Raw genomic sequence first — 17,154 nt, 5'->3', positions numbered from 1 at the left:
GATGTCAGTAAAAGTTAATAATTGTATTTCTTGTGGGAAGCAAATACCTCATAAGGATTTTCATTCTTACTGTATTCCATGCCTAGGCCCAGATCACGACGTCACTAGTTGTCGGTTTTGTGGTAGATTTAACAAACGCACTATTAAACGTCAGTTTGATTTTGCTCGCCATTACTTTGGCCAAAAGTTTAATTATACAATGCCGTCGGAACAACCGATGACCGGAATGCACAGAAAACACAAAGATAAAGATAAGGACAGGCATCTGAGGCCCAAAACTGACGACAAAGCCTCTTCTAGGCAAGTCGCTGGTTCGCCGGTTTTCAGTGAGGAGCTTTCGCAGCCCCTGACACCCGCTACTTCAGAACCACAGGCCGCAACCGACTCCCAAGTGGAGGTGCCTAGGCCTCTGGATACTCAAGGTGTTGGGCCAACGGAAATTAACCCTTCAGATGGGTCCAGAGCCACTGAGCAGGCATCGGCTTCTGAGGTTGTTTTCAGGCCTACTCAACTTACCATTGCAACTACAGCCAAGACTAAACCTACATTAAAGACAAAGAAGCAAGTACAGCATTCACCTGGGCAGGCCTCCATGCCTAAAAACAGATGCTCAAAATGGCCGAAGATTTGATAACTCTGATCAGGGGTTCCCATCCCCCTCCTGATAAAAGGCCTAGGCAGGATACAGATTATGATTCCTCTGACCAGGTTTCAATATATTCTGATTCCTCTTCAGACCCGGGATATTCTTTACCCCCCAAGAGATTTCTGATGCTGAAGAATCAATTCCTTCAGCCTCTCCTCCTGAGGATTATTTTTTTTATTTTATTTTTTATTTAACATTTGTTGACCGGGAATGTCCGACTAGGTTCCACAGATCCTGTTTTCAGTGGAGGCCCGGGGAGAAATGCTCCAGAAGCATGTCTTTAGAATGTGGGAGGAAACTGGAGTACCCGGAGGAAACCCACATGAATGCAGGGAGAACATGCAAACTCCACACAGAAGGCACCCCAGCTGAGAATCGAACCGGAGAACCTCTTGCTGTGAGGCGACAGCATTAACCGCTGCACCACTGCGCTGCCCAAAGTTGGGGAAGTTTCCTTTCCTTTCCCTTTTGGGGAAACTTTACATACCATGAGGGAGCATTTCCATTGGGAGGGCCAGGATTACTCAGAATCCAAGAAAAGGCTCAGAGACTTTCTTTTACTGTCTCAGCACAGGCCCCTTGCTATTCCGCCAGTGTTGGACATTGTGGATGATGTGTTCTCTGAATCTAGTTTAAATCCAGATTCTTTACCCCCAGCTCCAGTCAAGCCAGACAGGTACTACAGTGTCCCTGACTCTCACAAATTCCTTTATAAAAACCCTGTTGCTGACCCAGAAACTATTTCCCAGGGTCCCAAAGGGGTTAAGGCTCCCACGTTCAAGAATCCAGTTCCCTCGGATAGGGACTCTAGAGCATTAGACAGATGTGGAAAGAAAGTTTACACCTCTGCAACTTTAGCATTGAGGGCTCTAAATTGCCAGTTTCACATGCTTAAATATCAACAATACTTACTGTCTCAATTAAAACAGAAAATGAATACAAATGCAGAACAACCTGACTATAAGGAAATGCAGGATTTATTGCATGCAGCTGAACAAGTTGGAAAGCATACTTTGCAATGTGGTTTTGATTCATTAGAAGCTTCTTGTAGAGCAGCAGTTACAGGATCTGTGATTCGAAGGCATGCTTGGTTAAAAGAACAAAGTTTACCAGATCATGTTAAGGCAAAATTATTGGATGCTCCTTTGCAGCAAGATAATTTATTTGGTATTAAGGCAGAAGAGGTATTTAAATAAAATGGAGGATAAGGCAAAATCTATGCAAACAGTGATGGATTTCTTACAGGTACAGCCACCACGATTTAGCAGAAATTGGCCTACAAAGAATTGGTCCTTTCCAATGTCAGACAGGCCACAAAGAGGCAGATACAGACGCCCAAGAGGCAGATCTCAGCCACAAGGCTCTTACAGACCACGTCAGTGGGGTGCTTCAAACCCAAAAGGAGGTGAGGACAAGTCACAACCTTACAGGAAACAGTCCCAATGACTTCCCCCTTCCAATGCCAAACTCTTCCCTTTTGGCAGCTCCCTTAGGGGGGGAAACTAGCACTTTTTTCTCAAAACTGGCAAGCAATCACCCAAGACAAATGGGTGCTGAATATTGTGTCTCAAGGTTACAGGTTCCACTTTCACACTTTTCCAAGGCTAAAAGAAATGCCAGACCTGCCACAAAATCAATGGGCAGAGGCACAAAAACAAATTACAGCTCTCATGGACATGTAAGCTATTCAGAAAGTACCACAGCAGGAAAAAGGGCAAGGATTTTACTCAAGACTCTTCCTGGTACCCAGAAAGGACAAAGCCTGGAGACCCATTCTGGACCTTTCCACTCTAAATACTTACCTGGATGTTCCGAAATTCAAAATGCTGACACTACAACAGCTCCTTCCCATGTTGGGCAAGAAAGCTTGGCTTGTTACTTTGGACCTCAAAGAGGCATACCCTATCAGACAAAATTGCAGCAGATACCTCAGATTCATAGCTGGTTCAATGCACTACCAATTCTCTGCACTGCCCTTTGGCTTATCTACTGCGCCCAGGGTCTTTACCAAGTGCCTGGCACCAGTAATTGCATTTTGCAGACAGAAAAGCATTCAAATATATCCATATCTGGATGACTGCCTGATTCAAGCAGAGAGCAAGGACATTCTTCTACAGCATCTGGCATTTGTAAAAAGATTATTAAGTTGCCTGGGGTACACAGTAAATGAAAAGAAATCAAAACTAGTGCCCTCACAATAGATAATATTCCTGGGTGCCAGCATAAATACAATGGCCCAGATGGCTTATCTCATGCCAGACAAACAAGAACAACTGATTCAGTATTTTCAGTTGATGGCAACAAAGTCCCAACTCCCTGCAAGAAAAATTCTGCAGGCCTTGGGATTCATGGCATCTTGCATACTACTAATTCCATATGCAAGACTCCTTATGAGGAAATTACAATGGTACCTAAAAAATGTTTGGTCTCAACACTCTCACAGCTTGGAGACAGTAATACCACTAATTCCCTGCCTACAACAGGAGTTTCGTTGGTGGCCACAGGGATGTCACCTCAACAAGGGTCAGCCTTTCACTCTACACACAGCCAGGCAGACTTAAACAACGGATGCCTCGGATTACGCCTGGGGAGCACACATGGCAGGAAAATGTATTCAGGGCAAATGGACCACAGACCAAATGCATCTTCACATCAATCAAAAAGAGATGTTGGCTGTACAAAAAGCCCTAACAGCTTTCAAGGATCTTCTGCATCCAGGACAATTACTATTAAAGACAGACAACACCACAGTAATGTGCTACATAAACAAACAAGGGGGCACTCATTCTTACCCCCTATGCAGTCAAGCCATGACCTTGTGGAACACAGCTCTAACCTATCAAGTTCATCTGCAAGCACAATTCCTGCCAGGAAAGAAAAACATTCTGGCAGACGACTTAAGTAGAATCATCATGGATCCTCACAAGTGGAAATTAAATCCACAAGTTTTCAGCATGATAATGCAAAAATGGGGGTGCCCGGATATAGATCTTTTTGCCTCACCACTGAATTACCAGCTACAATAATTCTGCACAAGGACTTCACACACACAAGCATGGAAGGTGGATGCTCTTTCGTTCAGCTGGAAAAGCCTAAATGTTTATGCCTTCCCACCTCTGCCTCTCCTTTCAAAGGTACTCGTAAAAGCAAGACAAGAAAAACCACAGATGATTCTGATTGCTCCAGACTGGCCACGCCAGCATTGGTACCCAGTCTTAAAGAACTTAGCTCAAGGCGCACCTTGGATTTTGCCTCAAATTCACCTTCTGACTCAGCAAAACAATCAGATACTGCACAGTCAGCTCAAAACCTTAAACCTGGCTGCATGGCAGATTCATTAGCCAAACAGACAACACCTCTCTCTAAAGCTGTTATGGATGTCATTTTGGAGGCCAGGAGGCCTAGCACCAGGAAATCTTATTCAGAAAAGTGGAAGCGATTCTGTGCCTGGAACCAGGCTCAAAACCTTGATCCTCTGGTCCCTGACATTCCTCAGATACTACAATACTTGACTGAGATGCTGGACAAAGGACTGTCCTTTTCATCCATTAAGATCCAGGCTTCTGCTATCTCGGCTCATTACAACACAGATCCTCCTATTTTCTCTCACCTATTGCTAAAGCAGTACCTCAGAGGGGCTAAAAACATAAGACCACCCCGAGAGCACCAACACCTACTTGGGACCTCAATTTCATTTTGGAAAAGCTCACTTTGCCTCCTTTTGAACCAGCCAGTTCAGCAGAATTAAAATATGTATCATGGAAAACTGCTCTGCTTCTGGCAATAACCTCAGCATGAAGAGTCTCAGAGCTACAGGCACTAATGGCAGTGGAACCTTTCATCATTTTTCACCAAGACAGGGTTTCTTTAAGAACAAACCCTTCATTTATGCCTAAGGTATCCAGTGTGGCTCTTAACCAAACTTTTCACTTGCCAACTTTGTATCCAAATCCCTAGAATAAAGGGGAGAGGCTTCTACATTCCTTGGACATACACAGGCAATTGCGCTTCTACTTGGACAAAACAAAAGCTTTCAGAAAATCTGAACAATTGTTTGTATCATATGCTGCAGGATCACAGGGAAAGGCTATTTCAAAGCAGACCATTTCAAAGTGGATAGGACACTGTATCCGGTTCTGCTACACACAACATGGGAAACCTGTACCTAGTTACATTAGACCACATTCCACCAGGGCAATGGCCACTTCTACTGCCTACTTTAGAGGAGTACCTACCAAAGATATCTTGGAAGCTGCAACTTGGAGTTCAGTGCACACACCTTTACCAAGCATTACCATTTGCCTCTTTATTCTAGATCCAGAGCTGGCTTTGCCACTGCAGTGCTGCAGGGCCTCATAGCCACACCAAATCCTCTATAGAGCCAGCCACCCAAACTCAGCTTTGGGATTCTACCCAAGTGTAATGACTGCAGCAGTGAAACACAATGAACATAGTAAAGTTTTGTACCTACCATAAATGTAGATGTTCGAGTGGCTTCACTGCTGCAGTCCTAGTTACCCACCCGACATCCCCTCTTTCTTATCTGGGACTAACCTATACTAACTATGTGGTGTATTTGCTGGTTACTGAAGGTTTTATTTTTACCTTTTTTGTATGTTTTATTAGCAATATGTATGCCTACCATTTTTTGGGGAAAAACTGAAGAAAATGGCATTGGCTGCTTCTTGTATACCCCTGGTGCACTGATGTCAGGGAAGTGGCGACAGCAACCGACGCTGGACCAAGACTTTGCAACTTAGGCCGACTGCGGGCCCACCTGATGGCAGGATAACCCCAAGTGTAATGTCTTCAGCATTGAAGACACTCGAACATCTACATTTATGGTAGGTACAAAACTGTACTTTATTGGCTTATGAATTTTGCTGCAATGTGTGTGTCCCTTTGACTGGGATTTTGATTCACATCGCTAGAATTAGGGGGCTTGTGGAATGAACTGACGATTGCAATCGCTCATAACTAATCGAGAATAAACCTATCTATGTACATATGTGTGTATGTACGTACATGTATGCATATATGTGTGTATGTATGTACATGTATGCATATATGTGTGTATGTATGTACATATGTGTATATATGTGTATGTATGTACATGTATGTATATATGTGTGTATGTATGTACATGTATGTATATATGTGTGTATGTATGTACATGTATGTATATATGTGTGTATGTATATACCAATGTAAATGTATGTACATAAATGTGTGTATGTATGTACATATATGTATATATGTGTGTATGTATGTACATATATGTATATATACATGCATGTACACACACACATATATATATATATATATATATATATATATATATATATATATATAATGTTCATAGGTTCATAGGTAGGTACTAGGCTATCGGCCCTGGGGCCTATACAATCACATCCAAAAAGGTACACTGGCTTTTGCCACCCAAGAAAATTATTTTCCTGTGCCACTTTTGAGCAGAGCCACAGAGGTGATCCCCGGGGTGAATTTCCTATTTCCCATCCAATCATCAAGATTTTTCTTGGAGTGCTAATGAGGAGCTTTGTTTGATATAGATAGGTAGTTTATTCCAGAGTATGGGAAGTCTCTGGGACAGGAATCTATCCCTCCGGCATGTTCTGTTTATTGTGGTGACAAGGTTTAGGTCCCTAGAGCATGTAGCTCGGAGGGATTGGGATTTCTTTAAGTGGAGCATGTCCAACAGCTCTGGGTTTGATATAGCTTTGTATGTTAGGCAGAGATCACCTCTGAGTAGGCGATATGTGACGGAGTAAATATGGAGTTTTTTGAGACGGTCTGCATAGGGCATCTGTTTGAGGCCAGTAATCCTCTTTGTGAGGTATTTCTGCGGCCTTTCCAGTTGTTGTAGATGTCTTGTGAGGTACATACCAAAAGGGGCGTTATACTCTATAATGGGTCTAATGAGTGATGAGTAGAGGGTAACAATGACCTCTTTTTTTCTGGATGAGAAACCTTTTGTGATGAGGTGTGCCATGTAGAAGGATTTCCTGGCATGTGATTCTCAAAGGGGAGACTACTGTCCACCTGTGTCCCAAGGTCTCTTATCACACTTTCGGTGTTAAGTATACTACCGCCTATGTTGTAGTTCATGGGTACAGAGTTTTTACCAAAGGGGATGACAATGCACTTTTTGGCATTGAGCTTGAGGCCATGGCTTTGACACCAGGCATCTGTCTCAGTGAGGCCCTTTTGTAGGATGTCCACATCGTTAGGAGTTTCAATTATGGCTCCTAGTTTGCAGTCATCTGCGAACTTCATTAGCCAAAGATCTTCTGTGTTGGCCTGTACTTCAAAGAAGTAGATACCAAACAGGAGAGGACCCAGGACTGAACCCTGTGGTACTCCACTTGTCACTGGTCTGAAGTCGGATTTGGAGTCTGCTACTTTCACATTGTGGGTTCTGTCAGTGAGCCAGTTGCAACTCATCTTGTGAAATAGGGATTTATACCTAGTTTAGTAAGTTTATCTATAATTCCAGAGTGGGGGATGGTGTCGAAAGCCTTGGCAAGATCTAGATAGGCTGTGTGAACCACCTTACCCTTGTCTACGGCTTTGGTGACAGCTTCAAATAAGTCGATCAGGTTTAGGAGACATGATATGCCTTTTACAAACCTGAACTGGGTGGGATCCAGAGTTTGGAGATTACCAATGTTTTTTTTATATGTTCCATGATGAGATACCTTCCATGGCCTTGCAGACCAGGCTCGTCAGGCTAATGGGGTGGTAGTTCCCGGGGTCACTGGTGGCTCCCCCCTTGTGGAGTGGGATAACAGTTGCTGTGCGCCATTCAGCAGGCACATAGCCTGAGGTGAGGCTATGACTGAACATGGTACTTAAGTGGGGTGCCAGTTCGTTCTGTAGTTCATGTAGAATGCAGCCTGGGATGTTGTCTGGTCCCATGGATGCTGTGTTCTTGGCTTTGGAGAATGTGGTTTTTACCTGTGCAGCCATGATTACAGGAACGTTGCATTCTTCCGGTATAGAGATGGACTCTTTAGGGGGGGAGAGGGCGGTAAAGTTAGCATGGAACCTATCTGCCAGGATGTTGGCAATATCAGTTGGGTCTGTATATTTAGTGCCATTGTGCTGTAACTCAGAGCAGATCTGAGTGTTGCCATTGAGATTCTTGACATAGCTATCGAATGCTTTGTGGTTGTCTTTAGAATCAGTGGCAATTTTGTTTTCATAACTAGTTTTGAGGATTTTATCAGGGATCGCAGCTTCTTACTGAGGCTGACTAGGGAGCTCCTCCACTTGTGGGATTTTACTCTCTTTTGCAAGAGTTTCTTCCTTCTGTTGTACAGTTTGTTTATGGCAGGGGACCACCAGATTGGCTTCCTTTTTTTGGAGGATTCTGTTTGGCTCTGTTTGGGATAGCACAATCCATGCACTCATGTAAGTTGTTATAAAGTGCAATTGTGTAGTATTTAGTAGTCGTAATTGTATTGTCCATCTGCATGGGTGTTATGAAGTTCATCACTTCTTTCTTAAGAAGCATGAAGTTGGCTTTGGAGAAATTTTTTACCATGGTTTCCTTAATGGGGGGTGGAGGCAGGATGTGGATATCTAGGATAATTAGCTTATGGTTGGATCGGACCAATGAGGCGTTGACTTCAGGTGTGGAACACCGGTCACTCATATTGGTAATGACTAGATGTAGGATATTGTTGCCTCTGGTGGGGTGTGGATAAGTTGATCCAGGGCATTGGAGTTTATGAATTCCAGAAAGCGCTGAGCGAAGGAGTTGGTACATGAGTAGTTTTCCCAGTTAATGGTGGGGTAGTTGAAATCGCCCATTATTAGGGTGTTTGGTTGAACCCTAATATTTTCCAGTACATCAAGAAAAGAGGAATGGAAATCCTGGGGCATGGTGGGTGATCTGTAGCAAGCTACAATTTGGATTGCAGTTTTGCCCTGAGTTAGTTGCACTTGGATAACCTCGGCTGCATTATGCTGAGCAACTAGCCTGGAGGTGTGGATATCCTTAATGAATATGGACACACCTCCACATTTGGTGTTCCGGTCCAGGTTACATGGCCGAAAAGTGTGGTATGAGTTATAGCCTGGTAGTGCAGGGGTGCACTCTGGAGCCTTGAACCAGGTCTCAGTCACTGCACAGATATCGGTGTTCTCCATTTTAAGGAGTGCCTCGAGTGAGTGCATTTTGAGATTTAGTAGCATCACACTCAGTTTTTACTTGGCTGTTCCTATTTCGGTATGCATATCTTTATGTAACTGTTATGTAAGTATAGATTGTGTGTGTGTGACTGTTGATATTTTAATAGGACCCTGTCTGATACTCCAAGACTGCACATTTGTGAATCTCACCTAGGTCATACTATGGGGAGTTGTGCACCTCTGAGCCACTACGTGTTGTGATGCCACATGCATGATTTTGATAGTCTGCTTTCCAGTTTGACTGAACATAGTGCAAAAAAAGATTAAAATTATATAAAATTATATAAAATAATATAAAGTTATGTACTTGAACAATGTACAGGAACAGTGCACCTCTAGGTGCTCGCTGGTGAGGCTGTCCAAACACAGGGGTAATGACTGGATTAATCCATTTTATTAGAACAAGGGTAATGACTGGAGGGTAGTAAAGTTCCACTGCAGAGTGTTATCTCACAGGTTACCTTGTATGTTGAGTTCATATCTGTTACATCAGACTGTGAAGGCCATTTTCAGTGGGCGACTGTTGTGACGTATCCCAAGCCTTCTTATCTATCAACAAAAAGTATAAGCATGCATCTGTTATTTTTGTATCACCATACACCTCATTGTAAGCTGGTGATAGAAGAGCAGAGGAGGATATTTTTACCCGGCCTTAATACGTGCGCTCTTATCTCACTCTGGGCTTTGTGGTACTTACAGTAACTAGATTTTTTATTTCCTTTCAGTGGCTTTGTCCCTGTGGAAGTGTGTGTGGGGGCTTTTGGTTGATTTTTGCTTGACAGGAGGTGTGATTCTAACGGATCAAGGAATCCTGTTACTCATTAGAGAGCTGTAGTTATTTCTTTATTTACTTTTTGTATGGTTAACAGATGGTTATAAAGATATGCATTAAAACAAAGAGAATTTGTAGGAAGGCCAGAGGAAATCAAATTCCATAGGGAGAGTGACTGGATTAGTATACCTTCTGAATGTTGATTAAGATGGATACATAATGTTAAAAAAAAAATATATATATATATATATATATATATATATATATATATATATATATATATATATATATATATATTTTATGTCTGTGGTATGTGATGGAGAGAAATTTTCCATTATGATTGTAGCCAGGCTGCTTGTGAAGAGACATGGATATGACCGTTGCTACATTCCACAGCTCCAGTTAACCATATTGAGCATTTGATAAGACAGGTGGGACAAACTACAAACACTAAATGCATTCTGCTGGTAGAAATGAGATATCCCTGAATATATTAAGGGAATATTTAATGAGGACAGGACTGTTTGATAAGTATAAGCAAAAAGTGCATAAATGGGGAATGTGGTAAAGCAGCAGCTGTCACAGCTGTTTCATAAGATCATTAAATAGAAGCAACTGTAAAAGAGGCAGGTAAAGTGCGATTGCAGAGATTACTCACTTTACCCATCCAAAGAAAGAATCTCCTAGTACATGCTGGAGACGAGGAACTCCAGTATGCAGATGGGCTAGCAGCCAAATTGCTATCAAGTATTATAATTTCTCTTCAAGAGAAGTAAGGTTTAAATAATTTGAGCCTAAACCTCGCAATATAGAAACAATTAAGGACCTTAGTTCTGATTTATTTATTGTAGAGTTCATCAGTGGACTGCAGAATGTTAGCAAAATAGAAGGGACTCCCAACTTTTGTAACTCTTAAAATAACTGGTTTAGAATTTCTTAAAAAAAAAACTGGAAGAGATTAAAACTAAGGTTCCTACCACTGATAGTTTTAAAAATTCTCATTACATATTTTGGGAGGAATTTTGGTTCAGCTGTTATGTTTATTACTTTGCATAAGAAAGAAAATGACTTTCCCTTCCTGAATAAGAGCTGCCATGCCTGGTTTCCTCAAGTGAAATAAATCTGATGTAGAACTGATTTATTTTGGGTAGATTTACTATTATTAGTCCAAAATATATCATATTCAGGTGTTCAGGCTTGCAAGATGGAAAGAATCTTGACCTCAGTAATTAAACGGAGCCAGTTATATATAGTGTATCCTGACCTCAGTAATTAAACAGAGCCAGTTATAGCTTATAAGAAGCCAGAAGGCAGGCAGTTGATGCAGTTTTAGGGTGTTTCTGCTCATAGGTTCATAGGTAGGTGCTAGGCTATCTGTCAAAGGCCTTTATAAGCCTAGCTGGAACGTGTGTTGGCTTTCACCGCCCCCTTAGATTAGTTCCCTGTGCCTCTGTCCAGCAGAGCCATTGAAGTGATCCCTGGGTAAACTTTCCATTTGCCATCAACTCGTCAAGGTTTCTCTTGAAGAGAGTTAGCGAGGAGCTCTATCTAATGTAGATTGGAATGTTGTCTCAGAGCATGGGAAGTCTCTGGGACAAGAATCTATCCCTCCAGCATGTCCTATTTATTGTTGTGGTGAGGTTTAGATCCCTAGAGCATGTGGCTCGAGGGGATATGGTTTTCTTTCGGTGGAGCATGTTCTGCAGTGTATGACACCAGTTTAAGACAATAAGGCTTATTGTGTGTTTCGAGTTTGATTCGGTGGAGCATGTCCTGCAGTATATGACACCAGTTTAAGACAATAAGGCTTATTGTGTGTTTTGAGTTTGATTCTTTCAGTTTCCACTAGCATCCTTTGTGACTCTTAGCAGTTCATAGGTTCTTAAGTAAATACTAGGCTATCAGTCTGTAGACTATTACAAGCCTAGCCAATAACCAGAGGTCAGAATCAAAACACTGTACCTTGTATCTTTGAGTTAAAAGACCTACACCAACTCCACCCTCGCTTACTAGGTAATGCTTTTATGTCCCCCACTCACAATTTTGCAGCATTTGGTCAGTCATCCTTTTCTCTAATATAGTGCAGTATTAGAAAAAAAGGGCAGAGGTGCACATTTTTAAGCTTTTGGCCAAATGCAATTTTGAGTGTTTTTATCTGATGCACAGCTCTCAGTTAATTTACCCTTGATCATTTTACCATAAGTTACAGGTTATACTCTCCAGTTAAGAAACTCCAGTCCCTAATCTAAGGCCTGGCATGTGGACAACCGTAAGGTACTCCTGGTGCATCCGAAAACAGTATGCAACTACTGGACATCATTTGTTTTCATGCATTGGAAAGGGACATTCCTTGGAGATGGCAGCAGCAACCGATTGATTATTTAGTAATTAACATTCATGGAAAAACACTTTGAGTACTAAGGCTACATTTTCTCATTTTAGGAATGGTAAATGCACAAAAATAAGAAATTCTGTTTTTCAGAGGTGTTTTGTTAGCATGAAGCATGTATATTATGTCATTAGTAGTGCCACAAATACCGAGTTACATTCCAACCATCTGATTAAGTCCTTCACAGGACCTAAAGCACCAGAATGTGTTGCTTCAGAAAATTGCTTTTTCAAGACCACATCACAGCTAGCATGGTAACAATGACATAGACTTTAAGGTCCTTAGGGGGTAGTGAGGAAGTAGTGAAGCAAGTAAAATAGAAGGCTGTAAATGCCAGTTTGGAGGGAGTGGTTCCTTATGGTAATTTAAGGACTAGAAAGAGAAGTCAAACAGTTGTTCAACTCTCAGAATTCTGAGTTTGTATTTTCACATTTGGAAAATAAACTATTCCACACTAACTTTAGGTAACTTAGGGGTAAAACTTGTCCATTGAGGAAAGTGTTAGGAGTAAAACTGCATGCATTGTGAGTGACCCCCCTCCCTTTGGAAAACAACCACTAAAATGTTATGTTGACAGCATTCCAATTTTCACTTTTGGAATTCCACATTTTATAATCACTGGATTGAATCTTTCTGTCAGCTGTCAGCTACAAATATATCCACAATCGTTTTTTTCCCATTTTTCCACATGCGGTCGAGGTGCCACATCAACAGTAACAATGATCAAGAGTCAGTATTCACACCTAAGTTTTCTTTTATTTATTTCCTATGTGAGTACACCCAACAAACACAAGTGTGTGTATCCAGGAGTGACCCAGCATGGCCACATAACATCTGACTGATGCGTTTTTTCCCGATCCGTAGTAAGGAGATATACATCACTGATACTTGTGTTTCTTGGAACATCTGTATGGAAAAATGGACAACCGTGCACATGATACATGACTTATTTAAGAATACTGTGAAGAGAATATTATTGTTCTTTAATATTTTTTTACATGGAAGCCCTGTAGACCCTCCTGTATGGGGACTGCACACACCTGTATTCTCTGATAACTACATATATTCTATCTCCAAGTTCAAACACCCTTGGAGTAAAGGCAGTGCCTAGCTTTGCTAGACAAACAAGTGCTTAACTTACATTGGAGTTAAGAAAGACAAGATAGCATAGCTCAGCCTGTAGCATGCAGGTGTAGGGGTGCTTTTGGATAGCTCAGCCTGTAGCATGCAGATGTAGGTGTGCTTTCGTATAGCTCAGCCTGTAGCATGCAATTGTAAGTGTTCTTTTGGATAGCTCAGCCTATATCATGCAGGTGTAAGTGTGCTTTCGGATAGCTTAGCCTGTAGCATGCAGGTGTAGGTGTGCTTTCATATAGCTTAGCCTGTAGCATGCAGATGTAGGTGTGCTTTCAGATAGCTCAGCCTGTAGCATGCAGGTGTAGGTGTGCTTTCCCGTTTGCAGAATTATGACATTTGATTTATCTGAACTGGAATGCTTTCTTACAGTTATGATGTTCAGATAATTCTCTTTCAGCAGAAGTGCAGTTTTCCTTAAGATATGTCCATTTACTACTGATATGCAAATCCCTTCTTGATCAGGTGTTAAATAACCCACAGAATCAGTGACTGGTTACGGCAATTAATTTGGATCAACCATTTTGCAAGTGGAGTGTCAGGTTATCAAATACAGGAGTGCAGAAAGAAGTCATTAAGCAGCTCATAGTCTCAACCCCCTAAGCAAAGCTTCCAGAAAGTGTTGGAATGTCCAGTACAGAAATACTAGACCCCTCTGCTTAGATGAAGTAAGGAACCGGAAGAAAACTTTTCTGGGTGGTGGTGATGGTGGGGCGCTGATACCTGGTTAGTCAATTGTCAGTCATAAGGGCACCCCTTTTAGTGTTTTAGAAGACTGATTTGGAAAGCTGGATCAGAAACACATTAGAATAAGGACCTCCCAGCATGTGCAAAAAATCATTACCATTTTAAGAGTTATTTTTTCATCTGGAGCTGACAAGTTGAAATGCCATTTGGAAAGCAAGATAAAGATTTCTTTGGTCTTCAGATAATGCCAGATAGGTTGCATCCCTGGAGATGTCAAAACCGGAAGGTGGTACAAATGTCACTGATGCTCGGACCTTTTCGAGATATCGATTATATTTCTGATATCTGTCAGTTATAGTTTACTCCCTAAGATTATATTGGAAAGGAGTATTTTGGCTAAATTTTGTATAAGCTGGAAGGTACATATCTACTTCTGTTAAGCATGGTCAGTTATTGTTGGTATGGCCCCCCCAAAAAAGCATTGCAGCATTTTTGGACTATTTGAGTGAACAGATAATGACAACGTAATTATAGCTTTCAATCTCTCATCTCTTCAGAGAAGACAGTAAGCAATGTATACAGATTATCCTTAAAGTAATTGATGATTTAAAGAAAGAAGATGCTGTGAGTTCTGTATAAACTTTTATGTGTGAGTAGGTAAGGGACAGAATCGGAATAGGTCATATTTTGCACTGCAACTTGCAGACTAGCCTGTGGTGAAGGGAAATATAATGAAATATGAAATAGAGAGTTACTGTTCGAGTATAAAATGAACATAAGAGTTGTGTTAAGAGTAAGACACAGCAACCACCAACCTGTACCAAAACCTGGGTCCAACAAGAATAAAAATGTACATCACGAAAAACCGAGTGTTACAAGAACTAGTTAGAGAAAAACAGCAGACAGTTAATCCAACTTTAGCCTCATTCCTCCAGTACTTTCTGGAGGAGGGAAACTGTGTGGGCACTGACTGATTTATCCATTATTATTCTAATAATATGAAGGTAATTTTAGCATTGCATATAATATTCAAGGTCAAAAATGAAAGTTGATGTTCATTAGTATAATGAAGTACCAAAATATATATGTCCTCAAAGTATGTTTGATCAAAGATTTTCTGCTAGCACTAGGTTACTGTGCATATTTCAGAGTTTTAAAAGGTATTTCGCATGGTATCCAAGTACTTTATGAATTTTGTGACTCATTTTTGATAAGCAGCATTAAATCTGAGACTTGTAAAGGTTGTAGGGTTACAGCAGAACTTGCTGGTAGTAATTCCAAAGTGGGGTTGACATGTTCCACGTACAAACTCACAAGCAAGTCACGTACTCAGTAATGTGGGGCAGACATGCTGTCCACCTAAGTTTCAGGTCAGATGAAGTGGGGCAGACATGCTGTCCACCTAAGTTTCAGGTCAGATGAAGTGGGGCAGACATGCTGTCCACCTAAGTTTCAGGTCAGATGAAGTGGGGCAGACATGCTGTCCACCTAAGTTTCAGGTCAGATGAAGTGGGGCAGACATGTTGTCCACCTAAGCTTCAGGTCAGATGAAGTGGGGCAGACATGCTGTCCACCTAAGTTTCAACTCGGATAAAGTGGGACAGACATGCTGTCCACCTAAGTTTCAGGTCAGATGAAGTGGGGCAGACATGCTATTCACCTAAGTTTCAGGTCAGATGAAGTGGGGCAGACATGCTGTCCACCTAAGTTTCAGGTCAGATGAAGTGTGGCAGACATGCTGTCCACCTAAGTTTCAGGTCAGATGAAGTGGGGCAGACATGCTGTCCACCTAAGTTTCAGGTCAGATGAAGTGGGGCAGACATGCTGTCCACCTAAGTTTCAGGTCAGATGAAGTGGGGCAGACATGCTGTCCACCTAAGTTTCAACTCGGATAAAGTGGGACAGACATGCTGTCCACCTAAGTTTCAGGTCAGATGAAGTGGGGCAGACATGCTATTCACCTAAGTTTCAGGTCAGATGAAGTGGGGCAGACATGCTGTCCACCTAAGTTTCAGGTCAGATGAAGTGGGGCAAACATGCTATTCACCTAAGTTTCAGGTCAGATGAAGTGAGGCAGACATGCTCTCCACCTAAGTTTTAAGTCAGATAAAGTGAGGCAGACATGCTGTCCATCTTAAGTTTCAGGTACAAAACCAGTACCGATTAAATAATATGGATAACAGCCTGATTCATAGGCAAAGGTCTCTCCAAGAGACTTATGCAGGTGGGAGCTTTATAGCCAGCCAAGGACCTCTTCATGAGAGGAACTTTACAGACTTAGAAAGACAGAAGATTCAGCCCTGCATGGGTCTTGCATATTACAGCAGACAGGGGCCTAAAGAAAATTTGCTTGAATGAAAACCAGAAACATAGGCAAGGGAAGGTTGTCTACTTATAAATTAAACTGGAGAAAGCTAGTTTCTTGAACTATTGTAAACTATTTAGATTCTGTCATTTAAGTCTGAAATGTATTATATAGCTGAGAGTTATGAAACAGCACTAGAATTACTCTGTCCAGGGATGTAAACCTCCCCTGCAGTATCATGTAAACATTGTGGAGAGAAGGCTATATCTCTGAGAAGATAAAACTGCTCTGGAAAAGACTCCCCATCCACATAAAACATAGCTCATCCCTGTTCATTTTCAAGTTTAACTTGGATCTATGGGTGGGAAATTGGAAATTTACCCCAGGGCTGATCTTGACTCTTCTAATGGACAAATGCAGCTACAAAATGATATATCTTGCTTGGAGCCTTATAAATATCTTTGGTATCATCACAGTTATTATCACTATATGTAATATAAATGTAGTCTATGAAGGTCTAAGGGTAACTGAAGCACCATATAGATTGGGTAATTTAACTAGCCTTTAAATGACCTGCAAAAGCCGATGGCTTCATACTAAACAATGAATCTATCTGATAAGCTTAGTTCAGTAAAGATGTGACATTTAATTTATAAATATAGCCTCCATGTATTCCTTGAAAGTCTTAGATTGCTAGGAGATGTGGTTTACACAGTGAAATAAAAAAAGTAATGGAAGGTGTAAGATGTGTGCCATTTGAGTAATGTTGAGGTGCCGTTGAAATACCACTGATATGTCTGTCTGTATATGTATATATCCCTCTCCCTCTCTCTCTCTCTCTATATATATATATATATATATATATATATATATATATATATATATTTATGTGTGTGTGTGTGTATGTATGTATGTATATATATCTGTGTGTACATATATTTGTTAAGTTTTACTGCTTTGCCGCCTACTTTTTGGCATTTTCTGGCTTGCTAAAGTTTATATCTGTA

The 17,154-nt window shown here is 41.3% G+C and overlaps 1 protein-coding gene across 1 annotated transcript in view; it reads left to right on the top strand.

Moving 5' to 3' along the window:
- ATRNL1 (attractin like 1) overlaps positions 1-17,154 on the top strand; it is a gene marked incomplete in the record, with an annotated part of 6,064,901 nt that overhangs the window by 2,332,675 nt on the left and 3,715,072 nt on the right.

The sequence above is a fragment of the Protopterus annectens genome, chromosome 14.part0 (assembly GCF_019279795.1).
Source record: "Protopterus annectens isolate FY-2018-M chromosome 14.part0, PAN1.0, whole genome shotgun sequence".
In the NCBI taxonomy this organism is placed as follows: domain Eukaryota; kingdom Metazoa; phylum Chordata; order Ceratodontiformes; family Protopteridae; genus Protopterus; species Protopterus annectens.
This window is presented reverse-complemented; position numbering and strand designations above follow the sequence as displayed.